The sequence below is a fragment of the Empidonax traillii genome, unplaced genomic scaffold (genome assembly GCF_003031625.1).
Source record: "Empidonax traillii isolate 1590-97213 ecotype Southwest subspecies unplaced genomic scaffold, ASM303162v1 scaffold95:size1152806, whole genome shotgun sequence".
Lineage (NCBI taxonomy): Eukaryota > Metazoa > Chordata > Aves > Passeriformes > Tyrannidae > Empidonax > Empidonax traillii.
The window spans coordinates 740,979-753,337 of NW_020955288.1; the positions used below are offsets into that span (position 1 = coordinate 740,979).

The following is a 12,359-nucleotide window of genomic DNA, read 5'->3' on the forward strand; positions in this document are numbered from 1 at the left end:
TGGCCAACAGTAAGGCAGGTGCCAAGTGAAGCCTGGAAGCCAAAGGCCAGGGTTTAAATGCAGGTCCTGAGTCAGTGGGCAGAGGTGTAAGACTGGAGGCCCCAGGTGAGGCTTCTTACAACTCTTTCTCACCACTGAGTTGCTTCCACTTCTGACAGATTGATCTCTCAACTTGACTCCGTTCCACAGCAGTCTAAATAAAAGTTATATGGATGTGCCACACCAGAGCTGACCTCAAACACAGACATGTAAATGCTTGGGATGGTGAGAAGAGGCTGCAGAGGAAAATTACAGAGAGAGATGGTTTCTGACCCGCCAGGGCAATCAGTGTCTGTCAGTGCCCTGACAGCAGCACTGAACAACTGCTCTGGTGTAACTTGCAGGCAGCAGAGCTTGGAAGGGCCCAACATATGAACACTGGTGTATCTAGTTCAGTAAATCTCTGTGAGACAAACAGTTCAAGGGACAGAAACAGAAGAGAAGAAAGTTTAAGATCCTCTATGATTTCTTTTTCTTCTGTGATAGACTCTCATAAAAAGTGAAACCAAAATACAATGAATAACTGGATTTCACTTACCCTGGGTCCCAAATACCAAACTGCTCCACTTGTAACCCTTTAGTCCTGCACTCTATTCTGTAACACAATCGAATAATGCCCCATCTCTGTACCTAAAGAGCAGTTTATATCAGACATGTCCCCAACAAAGCATTTTCTCCCTCAGACATATTTTGCTCCTCTTTTTTTGCTACCAGATTAGCTTTGAAACCAATGAACACTTTGTACTTAATCTTCAAAGCTTCTCAAAAACTTCAACTCTAAAAGAATTTCCAGCATGGTATTATACCCATTTCACCAATCAGGAAGTTGAAAAAGGAAGTCCACAGATTTCATGTTCACTGAACAGATGAAAAAAACCCCTGATCCTAGTCTTCTGCTAAAATTCTGAATAAATTAAAAATTTATTTAAATCAAGCTTCTCAAAAATCTAAAAGGAAATAATACAGTATGAAATGCCTAATCATTGTCAGTTATGTCACTGAACATCATGGAGCAACCTTTACTTCCAGTGCTAGTTTTAATAAAACTGCACCTAAGCATTTAGTTTCATTAAAAATATGTTTACTGTTATCTTTAGTAATTTTTAGAGGAATTAGGAAGTCATTAACACAGCCCTAATCAAGATTCAAATTATTGCCTGTCAAATTTTTGAGTTACTTTGCAGGTAGAGAGCTGTCCTGGACTGCCTGTAGTGCCTTTCAGATGTGCACTAGAACACTGAATATTGGCACAGTGCAGTAAGTTTATTTTATCTTTTCTCCCCTCATGGAAAGATATTAGCCTTTGCTAACACCAGCTTCAGTAATAGCTAGGAAATAATGTTTTTTGACATGGAATTAAGATGCACATAACATAACATGTATCTAAAGATTCTTTCAGTTTGTTCTTTGACATGATAGTAACTTTTTCCCAAATCAGACTTGCAAACCCAGGATATTCATATAGAATCAATAGCTTCTAAAATGGGTATATCTCATATTTATCATTACAGTGTAAAAACTTGTCTACTTGCAGTGGTAAAACATTTAAAACTGAGGATGAAATTATATTCTCAGCTCTCTTCTAATACCTCATCTTGGCAGAAGTAACTTGATCAGACACAGGAGGTTAAACAGTGAATTAGTCTCTAATTCCAGGAAAAAAAAAAGTGCTAGATCACCCAATATCACAAGAAAAAAATGCAAAGAAGTTTAAAATTGTTCTTTCTGTTAAAGATTTCAATTGTCAACAGACATTTTAGGGATTTAATGGTTTGGCGAGCCATCTACAGTAGATTGGACTTCAAGCCATGCTTTGGGATTCTGTGCTTTGGAAAGGATGAAAAATCCTCACAATGGGGGAAATGGAAAAAAAAAATAACAAACCCCCAAATTAATATGCAGATTTATGAGGATAAGAGAAAAATACCTAAGTGAGTGAATATCAACAGGGAGGGAAGAGGTAAGGAGCATCAAAAGTTTGGTACTTTTGAATATATACACTCTCTTTTGATTTACTCATGAGAGAAATTACTGTATTTTATTGATTTCAAATATATTTTAAAAGATCAAAAGAATTAAATACCAATATTTTCACTTAAGTTCTCTATAATGCAGTAGTTAGTTGCAAATGAAGAAATTAGGTTACAAAAAGCAACTAAAATTAAAATTTTGATGTGTTTAGAGTACTTATTTTTTAATAAAATTAGCTCCAGCCAGTCCTACCACAAACTTGCTATAGAAGTTCCAGTTGAAATAAACAATTGCCAAATAAAATGAGCTTTAAAACTCCATTAGTATGAAGAAAGAACACTTTCACTACTTGTAGGTGCCTTGCATTGCAAAAAAAGTTACAAGGAAGATATTTAGTGTACTTTATTCTAAATAAGGTACAATTTGGTGCACTTTTATGTGCTGTAATACAATCACACATTTGGCAGATATTGCATAAGATTTCCTAGGCTAATAAAATGTAGCCAGGATAATTTCATTATTCTGTTGGTTCAACCTGCTATGTTTCAAAAAATGTTGCTGGTTATTCTTAGTCTACTTTAACTCTCAGGTGCTCAGAAAGACAGGAAATATTGCAAACAATATTATTAGTAAATATTTTAATATCACAAATACGCCACGCTTGTTTGCAGGACATTTGGAACCAATTTGGAGCCCAATGAAAGGACAAGCCATCAGGGGCTAAAAGACATAAAAACATTGGAGCTTACACTTTCTATAAACTTCTTAGGTGACAAACGTGAATAAAAATGAAGATGTCTATATTCTTATCCTCTATTCCCCTTCACAAAATAATTGTGTTTTTCTGGTATACAGTTCCAAAGTATGTTTCTCCCAGTGGACAAAATTTTCTGCTAGCTTCTGTTTAACTCTAATTTCATCCAATACTTACTCTGCATCTTAATACCAGCTGCATAAAGTGCATTTGTATCCTTAAATGTATCAAACGTAATGGCTTTACAAATACTCAAGGAACAGATTAAAAACTTACTGAGCTTTTTAACAGGTTTTTTAAAAAAAGTAGATTATGCACAGAAAGCCTCTCACCAGGGAACCCAGAAGAGGCCCCTGTGGTGTTTCCACACCCAGTCAATTAAAGGATTACTACTATTAAAAACCAAGTCTTTCTTTGGGACTGTAGATTTAAGCGCATTATCTGAAATTGGTAGGGATCATCTTTGCTTGTAAAATGCCAGTAGGCTTACTGACATCAAATTTTGAGCTAGGCATCTTGGAAACCAGCATAAAAATTCTGAGAGGCTTCCACAGTAAGACAGAACAGATCTTATACCAACTTCTATTAGTGCAGAAATGTAATTCCTATATTTTGAGCTGTTTTTTGACAGGATCATTTATCAGCAAACCCTTTCCATTTTCTCTCCAATGACTAAGAACTTGTGTCCAAACTGGATCTCATTTGTTGTGTTTAAGACAATCATTCCTAAAGAAAAGGATTCATTTGGCTATCAAAACTATGTGTGCACAGAACAAAATACTTTTCTTTTTTCAGTTTTAATTTTAAATTGATCCAATACTGATACTAATTAAATGTCAGCAAGGTGTCCACTGCTTTTATATTATGGAGTGCTGTAACTGCTTTAGTAGCTAAAGGCCAATAAGTTGATAAAAATAAATCAAGCATGTTAAGAACAGAAGAAATACTACATGTATTACACAGGAATAGTTGTCGTCATCACTGCGGACTGAAAAAGGCAGAAAATAGAAAATTAAATAGACATTAAATATTAGGACACACTTTTATATAGGAAAATGTAAAAGATGAATAACAGAGATACTTGCATTTATGTACTTCAGGCTCAGCCTTGGACCTTCACGACATCACCCAATCCACAATAAGTCTTTTGGATTCAGTTTGACTACTGTGGCTCATTGCTATGAAAGATGGTGCAATTTCTGTATACAGCCACCTCTGGATTAAGTGCTATTTTAGGGTTCTTGCAAACTTAATTTACTTAAGATGTATTGCAAAAAGTGACAAATATGGTTGGCATTTGGCCTTCAACCATCTACCACTCGTTATTTCTTCACAAAGGCCAGAACTGAAGCTTTATATCAAAAACCAGCTTCAAGCAAAATGTCTTGGGGATGGGGAAGCTTCAGGGACTAGTTCTGCAAGCTTTATCTGAATGACTGAGTCCTGTGCTGCCTCTTTGTTCGACAAACTTGAGTGGACACACTCAGCAATAGGTTGTCCTAAAGATACTCCCCAGCATCAAGAAGGTAAGAGGAAAGCAAAACAAAACAAACTAAAATAAAGAGATACCCTTTGGCCAAAGAAATCAAGCTTCAAGCACTACTCATGCAACATACCTATCTCTCCGTTAAATGAGGCAAGTAGCTGACAGGATCAAAAGTAGCTGTGATCTGAATGTGCCTGTATTTTGAAAAGAAAAGGAAAAAAAAACCCAACAAAATAAAACAGCAGATGGATGAAACAAAGTATTTAAGCAGCTTACTTGTCAGTAATAATATTTTTTTCACTTGACCAGCAAATACTGGATTAGTTACGAGTCCTGTCGTGGCAGGTGGCACCTATAGTACTGGCAATCATAGAATACATTTAACCGTATCTAAAAAGTTTAGATAAAATAAAGAAGCCAATTACAAAGGCTGGGACATAGCAACCTTTGAAGTGATACTACTACAGAAGTTAAAAAAATAGGATAAATGTCTCCTTAACATTATTAATAAATAGAATGATGTGATCAGAAAGGTGCTGATTTTATATACAGAGATTAAATGTATATCTCAATGTTTAATATCATACTTAAGTTCCTTGTAGAACATATTTTATCTGCCTTTATCCTATAGCAGGGTCCGTCTACTTGTGCTTTTTAAGTCCTCTTATCTTACTTAGGGAATGTAGAACTACATTACACAACATTAATATTAATGTAAGCTGAGCAGGTAAAGTTCTATAGCAAAGCTCATTGAAGAGAAGGGAATATATAGCAAGTAGGAGGTGGGATTTAAAATACTTCAGTGACACACATAGCCTTAATATCTTTAATTTTCCTGATCTGCTCCAGACAGACAAGATCTAAGTAACTTAGTTACTGGTCCTGATCATGCAAAATACATAGAATCAAAGATTTCTGTAATGAGAAAAATCTCAAACATTTGGCAATTTTGGAAGCTTTTTATTTACAAATTGAGCTGTCATTTACGTGACTTACCAATGTGCACAGGCAAAGCTTAGCATTTCAGAAAGCACCTGCAATACCACACTATCACCTTCACCTGATCTGAGTGAGTTCCAAACAAATGTCTCTGGTTTTCTCAGTAGCCTTATTTGTGCAGCCAGAGTAACAAAGCAAGTCATGATGATATCCTGTGATATTAATCTTGACCAGGCCATGTGAAGCACTCCATCATGGGAAACTTTATATCATGCACACTAACATAACCTCTGGGACAAAATGTTCTTTAGTGCATATGGTCACTGCTGGCTTTTGGAAATCAGGTAAGATGCCTCAGGGTAAAAAAGACATTTCCTACTACATTGCTTCAAGCATTTTCAGAAATAAGGAGAAATGCAATGTCACCATCTAGAAAGCAAGAATGTGTTTATGAAGTTTTGTTTAACTGATGACCTACAAGCATTTTTTCCCCTGCTTTTATCCAATTTGCTCATGTTCCTGGCAAAAATTTCTAACTTCTCTACCTCATTCCCTGCAAAGCATAGTACCCACTTTATCTGAAAAATTAGCTTATCATTAGATCAGTGGCAAATTCCCTCACAGATGGTTCTTCTTTATCTCTTCAATTCCTTAATTGGATCTTTATTTTGCAGTGATCAAGCTTAATAAAGGTCCATTTCACAAGATATCCTTCTTACAGTTATCACATTGTCTACAAATGCAGTTTTCAATCCGCAGCATTCTATAAGGAATGTTTCTTTAAATATGCTAAATTTATACCTAAACATTTTCTAATTCAGTTTTGCATAGTTTCAGAATACAGTAAAAACTTTGTAGACTGTTTTTGTTAATAATTACAGAAATGGGAATGTTTATAGACAGCCTTTATCCCACTATTTTTATAGCCATGTTTTCTTTATTTGTTACTTTTCACTTTTCTTAGTACTTCTTCATCCAATAATTATATGTACATTTAAATTTCAAATTAATTTTCCTATAGACTTTTTCACAAATAGAAGTTATGAGAAATCAGTGACATATACAGTAATGTTATACATTTGCAAATTAATTGCATCAGAATTTGCTCTGCCACAGTAGTGATTAACCATATTATAAAATTATTTTCTATGATTATTTTCTCCAGAATAAACAGAAATCTCAACTAAACTGCTTAAGAAAAGTTCAATACAATTCACTCTTCAAAATTAAATCAGAAGGGAAAGTTAAGATTTACTGCATCTGGGAAATAATTTCTTGGGTTATGCTGACCTTGATTAGAAGGAGAAATAAATATTTGGGAATCACATAATCACAGAATGCGTAAATTTGGTAGGAAACCCAGTGGGTCATCTGGCCCAATCTCCCTGCTCCAGCAGGGTAAAAACTAAAACAGCGTCTAGACAGTTGCCATCAACCTATTTGGGAAATTTACTCGGAATACTTCAATATATTTTTTTTTTTTTGGTAGTGTATGAGCTTCTTCTTGTGAATATCACTTAGGGTGATATTTCCACTGTGCCTTCTGCAACCAGACTTGTCTATCTCGTGTTGGCCTTTTTAGCCATCAGCACGCTTGCAGCAAGCGTGGGTAGAGCCCTCCTCAAATCTTCGTTCGCGAAGCCCAGCCATGATGATGAGCTTCTAACAAAAACATTGCTGTTTTCTGTAATAATGTAATCTCTTTCATGATCCCTAAGAGCCCATGGTTTCCTTCTCCCAGCTTGCAGTGAAGATAGTAAGAAATTTTTCATAGCAATGTAGGGCTACAAACTACTTCCTTCCAGAAGCCTCCCATATTATCACTTCCAAAGCTGTGTAACCTACTGAATTCTAATAGGATTAACTTGGTATCAACTGTAACATGAACTAATGGACATGTAATGAAGTAGTTAAAGCCACTGTGATACACAAGTAGATAACTAGATAAGTTTCCCTTCCACTTGCTCATCACCCAAACATTTTGCTTTTTTCTAAATTGTTTGATTTCACATGCGAATAGAGACTGGGGAGAGGAACCTAGAAATTTGTGAAATCTGAAAATTACGTAAAAACAACATAAGCTGCTTATACTTCTTTGGAAATACTATTAGTTGATTATCCTAGCCATTATACACTTCTAGATCCTTGAAATTATGACCCTAATTCTCATTCTTAGATGAGATTTATGCCAGATTCCTCAACAGGATTTCAGTATTGTTCCATTGAATACTGCAATGCCTGATTGTGTATGCAGCGTAATGGGAAGTGTCTTGCAATGCAGTGGAAATCAGCACTCGGACCTGCACCAAAATCTTGGTGCAAAGGACCTCATAAAGACAGATAGATGATATTCAGGGAATTTGAGTGTCCATTGTTTTTAAGCTGTTGGCAGTTTGGAGAAATCCAGAGGAATCTAAAATTAGCCTAAAGTATCTAAATAGTAATTAAATTCTTATGCTATGCTAGCATGCACAAGGAAAAATACCATAACCATATCTGCAAAAAAACTTATTATTTTTACACACACACAAAAATACTACTATCAACTCACCATTGAGAAAATCATATTAGATGGAGTGATATGGATGAGACGTTACAATATTTTCCTGGTGAGCTTTAGTACATAATATTGTAATGGACAAGTTTTACTTAGGGCATATGACTACAGTGTATTTAATAAGAGTCATGTTTAGTACTGGTTGAACTTAGTGCCATTTGGTGGTAGCCAAAAATTCTCACAAGCCTTGTAAAATCAGGTTAGTACTATTATTATATAGTCAAACTGCAGCAGAACTAAGAGATCCCAATTAAGAAGGAATGAAACAGCACTTGAGATTTTTAGTTAATACCATGCATTAAATAGGATAGGGGAAATTTAAAGGTACTTGCTGGAGACACTTAAAAGGGGAATAAAGACTGGCACAGAAGATGCCATACAGTCAGCAGTGCAAGCAAATAAGAGATGGTAAGGTGCGGCCTAAAAAGTTAAAGAAAATAATCCCACAGTACAAGAGGCAGAACAATGGAACATCAAAACAACAAGAAGAAAAATATTTTAAGAAATATACATGTTGCAAGCCAGTATTTGTTGAGACTAGAAGGAGGATAACTGGCGTTGTCAAGACACGAAATGATAAGGGCCTGAGCGAGAGTTCTGGTTGTGTGAATGGAAACAAAGGCTGAATCAGACCGAGATTGAGCAGGAAGAAGTAAATCTACCCTGTTAGCCGCAGGAAAAAAGAAAAATTAAAAGGTAATGAAGTCTGGTGTGGAACAACATGTATGATCAAGTATTCCCAATATCATGGCATTTAAGGTAACAACATTTTAGACTGAGTTCTCATTTGACTGGTAGTTTCAGCTTCTTAATCAGATACCTTTGGCAAAGCCAGGCTGAGAATACAAATGATGTGTTGGAAGGAGGCTTTGCAGCTGGTGCTGCAGGCACAAGACATATCTCCTCAAGTGTTTCCTAAGAAAGTGCTTTGATGTCACAGTCCTGGTAGAAATATAGTCTTCATATTTCCCTTTGTTTTCTCTAAGTCTTTGCTGACAAAAATACATTCACCCCTATGCTGATGGAGACTTCCAGTGTTACACTGCAATCTTTCTTCACACCATTCCTGTGGTATGGAGTGCATTAAATCTTTTCAATCAGTTTTCTTTTCCTTCAGCAAGTAGAGTTTCATATTCTATGGAACTAAAAAAAGCTTAATCCTTTTATTAAAAAAAAAAATTAATAGAAAACAACTTGCATTTCATTTTCAAAAGTCTATTCTATCTTCTTTTTGTAACTCTGTGTGCAGTTCAAAAAACTACTTTAATTCTTGACCCATTCTTTAAGTGACTCAGTGTTCTCCCATTGATTAACCATTTCATAAGAACATGTTAAAACTTGGAGGAATTAAAACCTTAATGTTAAAAAACACTCACTCCAAAGGCTGTCTGCTCATTAAAGACTACACTAGCCTTCTGAAAGGAGAGATCTTTGGCATTTTAGTTAAAAATATCCCATAAAATCAGTCACCTTTTCATCAAATTCCCTTGCATTATGAAATGTGAAGGTACATCCGTGCTCTCTTTGCATCTTTACAGATTATGACCCTAAACTCAGGTTTCGAGATGACTTTCACATATAACATCATTACAGAAACTGTGCAAAGACTGTATTGACTAATGGGGTAATGTGCTTGTCTTTGAAAGATTGGTGGGATAAGTTTGGCAACCACTAAGCATATTGTTGATGAGAAATTAGAGGTTGTGAAATTTTTAAAAAGATGATGAGCCCCAAACTCTTATTCATCAGCTACATCAGCTGGACAGTCAGCTATGAGATAAATTTTTTAAGCAAAAATCAGACTGCATCATATTCTGAGTCAAGGATTTGTGGAGCAGTTGCACAATTCAGTTATATAATAACAAACAAGAGAAAATTAAAATAGAAGAAATAAATAAATAAATTCACATCAGCAGAAACTCTTTAATTTTGATTGTGCCCAACTGGCAATGCTTTACCAGCTGGTAATTTTTAATTTTGTTATGTCTAAATGTTTTCTTCCTGGAATTAATAGGTTTATTGTTTCCACATACAAGAGAATTTTAATTTTTTTACATTTAAATGTTTTCTTCCTGAAATTAATAGGTTTATCCTTTCCACATACAAAAATATTACGTGTGGGGTGAAAGAAAAAAGGCACAACCCAAATTAGTCAAGATAATTTTATGCAAATTGATTTTAAAAAACCCTGAATTTTGCTCGTTCCTTAAAAGTTTAAACAAAAATAAAATCAAAATTTCAAACTTCCAAACACTGTGACAGTAGGAATTTAGAAATTACAGCATAAAACAGATCTTCTGACAGTCCTTACCACCAATAAGACACATTGGTGTTATATTAGTGGACTAAGCTTTTTTTTTTTTTTTCATTGTGAAGCACAATAGAATTAACATCATGTTGAACACACAATATCCTGTGTACTCTAGTTGAATCACTAAGAGTCACGCTTCCAAGGACTGCAACATTTTCCAGTAGCTGCCCCTTACTGACAGGAACAAGTGTGTAAACTGAGAAGGGGCTCTGATACAATTCAGATACACTGTATGTGAACAGGCATTTAATTTAATCTGCAGACAATTACTGGTAAAGCTGCTTTGTGCGTGGGGTTTAATTCCTGGGCTGTGAAGTCATGAAATGGTGCTCAGCAGAGCAGAAAGGTGACCACCATCCTGTTAAGTGAAAGCAAAGAGGCCATTTTACCTACGGCTCCATAATCTGGCTAAAGCGGGGGCCTGTGTCCTGAACAAAGGACTCTGCTTCCCAGCCACATTCCCAGCTAACCGAGATCACCAGCTGTAAAGTAACTTCACACAGACAACGGTTAAGCCTCTGACTTGTGGTTTGAAGCAATTTTTTTGTCAAACTTTATCTGTGGACACAACTAGTTGTTTGCCAGAGAATTTCTTGGCACGGCTGAAAGCCTAACACTTTTCAAAACATCATAGATTTCTACCCAGTGGGAAAGTGCATGCAAAACAGTTTATTGTCGGAAGCCATTAAATTAAGGATATAATTGATTGAAGAAAAAGTGTTGCTTGAAAGTATCAGTGACCTACTGGATAGGTGCCATTTCTGGGATGCTCAAAAGGGAGTTCTATCAAAATAAGAAGACGAAATAAACTCTTAACTATTTATATGTACATAACATACCTTTACCAAGGTTGCTTTAAGCCTTAAATTTGCATAATCATAAGTGGCACTGAGCCATGCCTGTACCCGGAAAACCTCCGTGACTTTTCCTAGCTTACAGAAACAGGAAAAGGGGCCCCTTGATTGCAATGCATGTGTCTGAATCTGAAGAATGTCAAGCAGTACTTGTTTCAGGCTTGTGTGTACATATACCTTGAGAACGTGGCCAAACATACCGCAGAAATTTCAAGGACATTTGGGATTGAATTTTTAAGCAGTGCACGGGCAGGGCAAAGGGGAGCTTTTCCACAGTGGATGCTGCAGTGGACCCTGTGCCTTTCTCAGGGGCAGAGTGACAGATCTGTGTTGCTTTCATTGCTGTGACTGTTCACCTGCTGAGACAAACTTCCCAGAGAAGTCACCTAAAGCCCCACTAGTTCTTGTAAAATAGGACCACACTAGAAACTCCAGACCAGCAGCAGAGTCTGCATTTGTCTTTAGAATCATATATTTTATCATCACACTTGTAAACTGAAGATTCAGGACAAGAGGACAGAGTCTCAATCTGCACCAGGGGAGATTTAGTTGGACATTAGGAGGAATTTCTTTACAGAAAGAGAGATTAAATATTGGAATGGCTGCCCAGGGAGGTGGTGGAGTCACCATCCTTGGAAGCGTTTAAGAAAAGACTGGATGTGGCACTTAGTGCCATGGCCTAGTTGACAAGATGTGTTCAGTTCTAGGTTGGACTAGTTGATCTCAGAAGTCTTTTCCAATCTGATTGATTCTGTCATACCTGCACAGGTACTCTGCTTGCTAAATAGGACATAGAATCATAAATGGTTTGGGTTAGAAGGGATCTTAAAGATCATCTAGTTCCAACCCCTCTACCATGGGCAGGGACATCTTTCACTAGATGAGGTTGCTCAAACCCCATCCAACCTGTCCTTGAACACTTCCAGGGTGGGGGGCATCCACAACTTCTCTGGGCAACCTGTGCCAGTGCCTCACCACCCTCACAGGGAAGCATTTCTTCCTAATGTCCAACCAAAACCTGCTCTCTGTCAGTTTGAAGCCATTCCCCTTGTCCTGTCACTACAGCTTCCGACACCTACATGTGATGCCAGCTATACCCATCCAATAGTTACCCTGGTAGTAGCTAATAAGTATGTTCAAATTAAGAGGAAACAAAACCGGGAAATACTGAAAACAGTAAACCAAGGAACATAAATATGAAGAGATTTGAAGCATAAGATATATAAATAATTATTATGGCAAGTTTATTATGATTCATATTTTTAGCTTTCTATAAAAAAAATAAATCTGAAATAAAACCCTCTGGTGAAATGTTTTAAAATAATTTTAAATAAGAATTTTTCAATAAATATTACTATCAGGAATATGTGTGCCAATATTCAGGATCTGACTAATTATCCTCTCCTGACACATAAAGCTTTATCTTTTGTAATGAAGATACTACTAAG

General features: G+C 36.2%; 1 long non-coding RNA gene across 1 annotated transcript in view; it reads right to left on the bottom strand.

The window, feature by feature from the left end:
* LOC114056539 overlaps positions 1–12,359 on the bottom strand; it is a 31,707-nt gene that overhangs the window by 10,283 nt on the left and 9,065 nt on the right. The window contains exon 2 of the long non-coding RNA XR_003571023.1: positions 4,381–4,444. This is a non-coding gene — a long non-coding RNA (uncharacterized LOC114056539). The remainder of the gene's footprint in view (positions 1–4,380; positions 4,445–12,359) is intronic.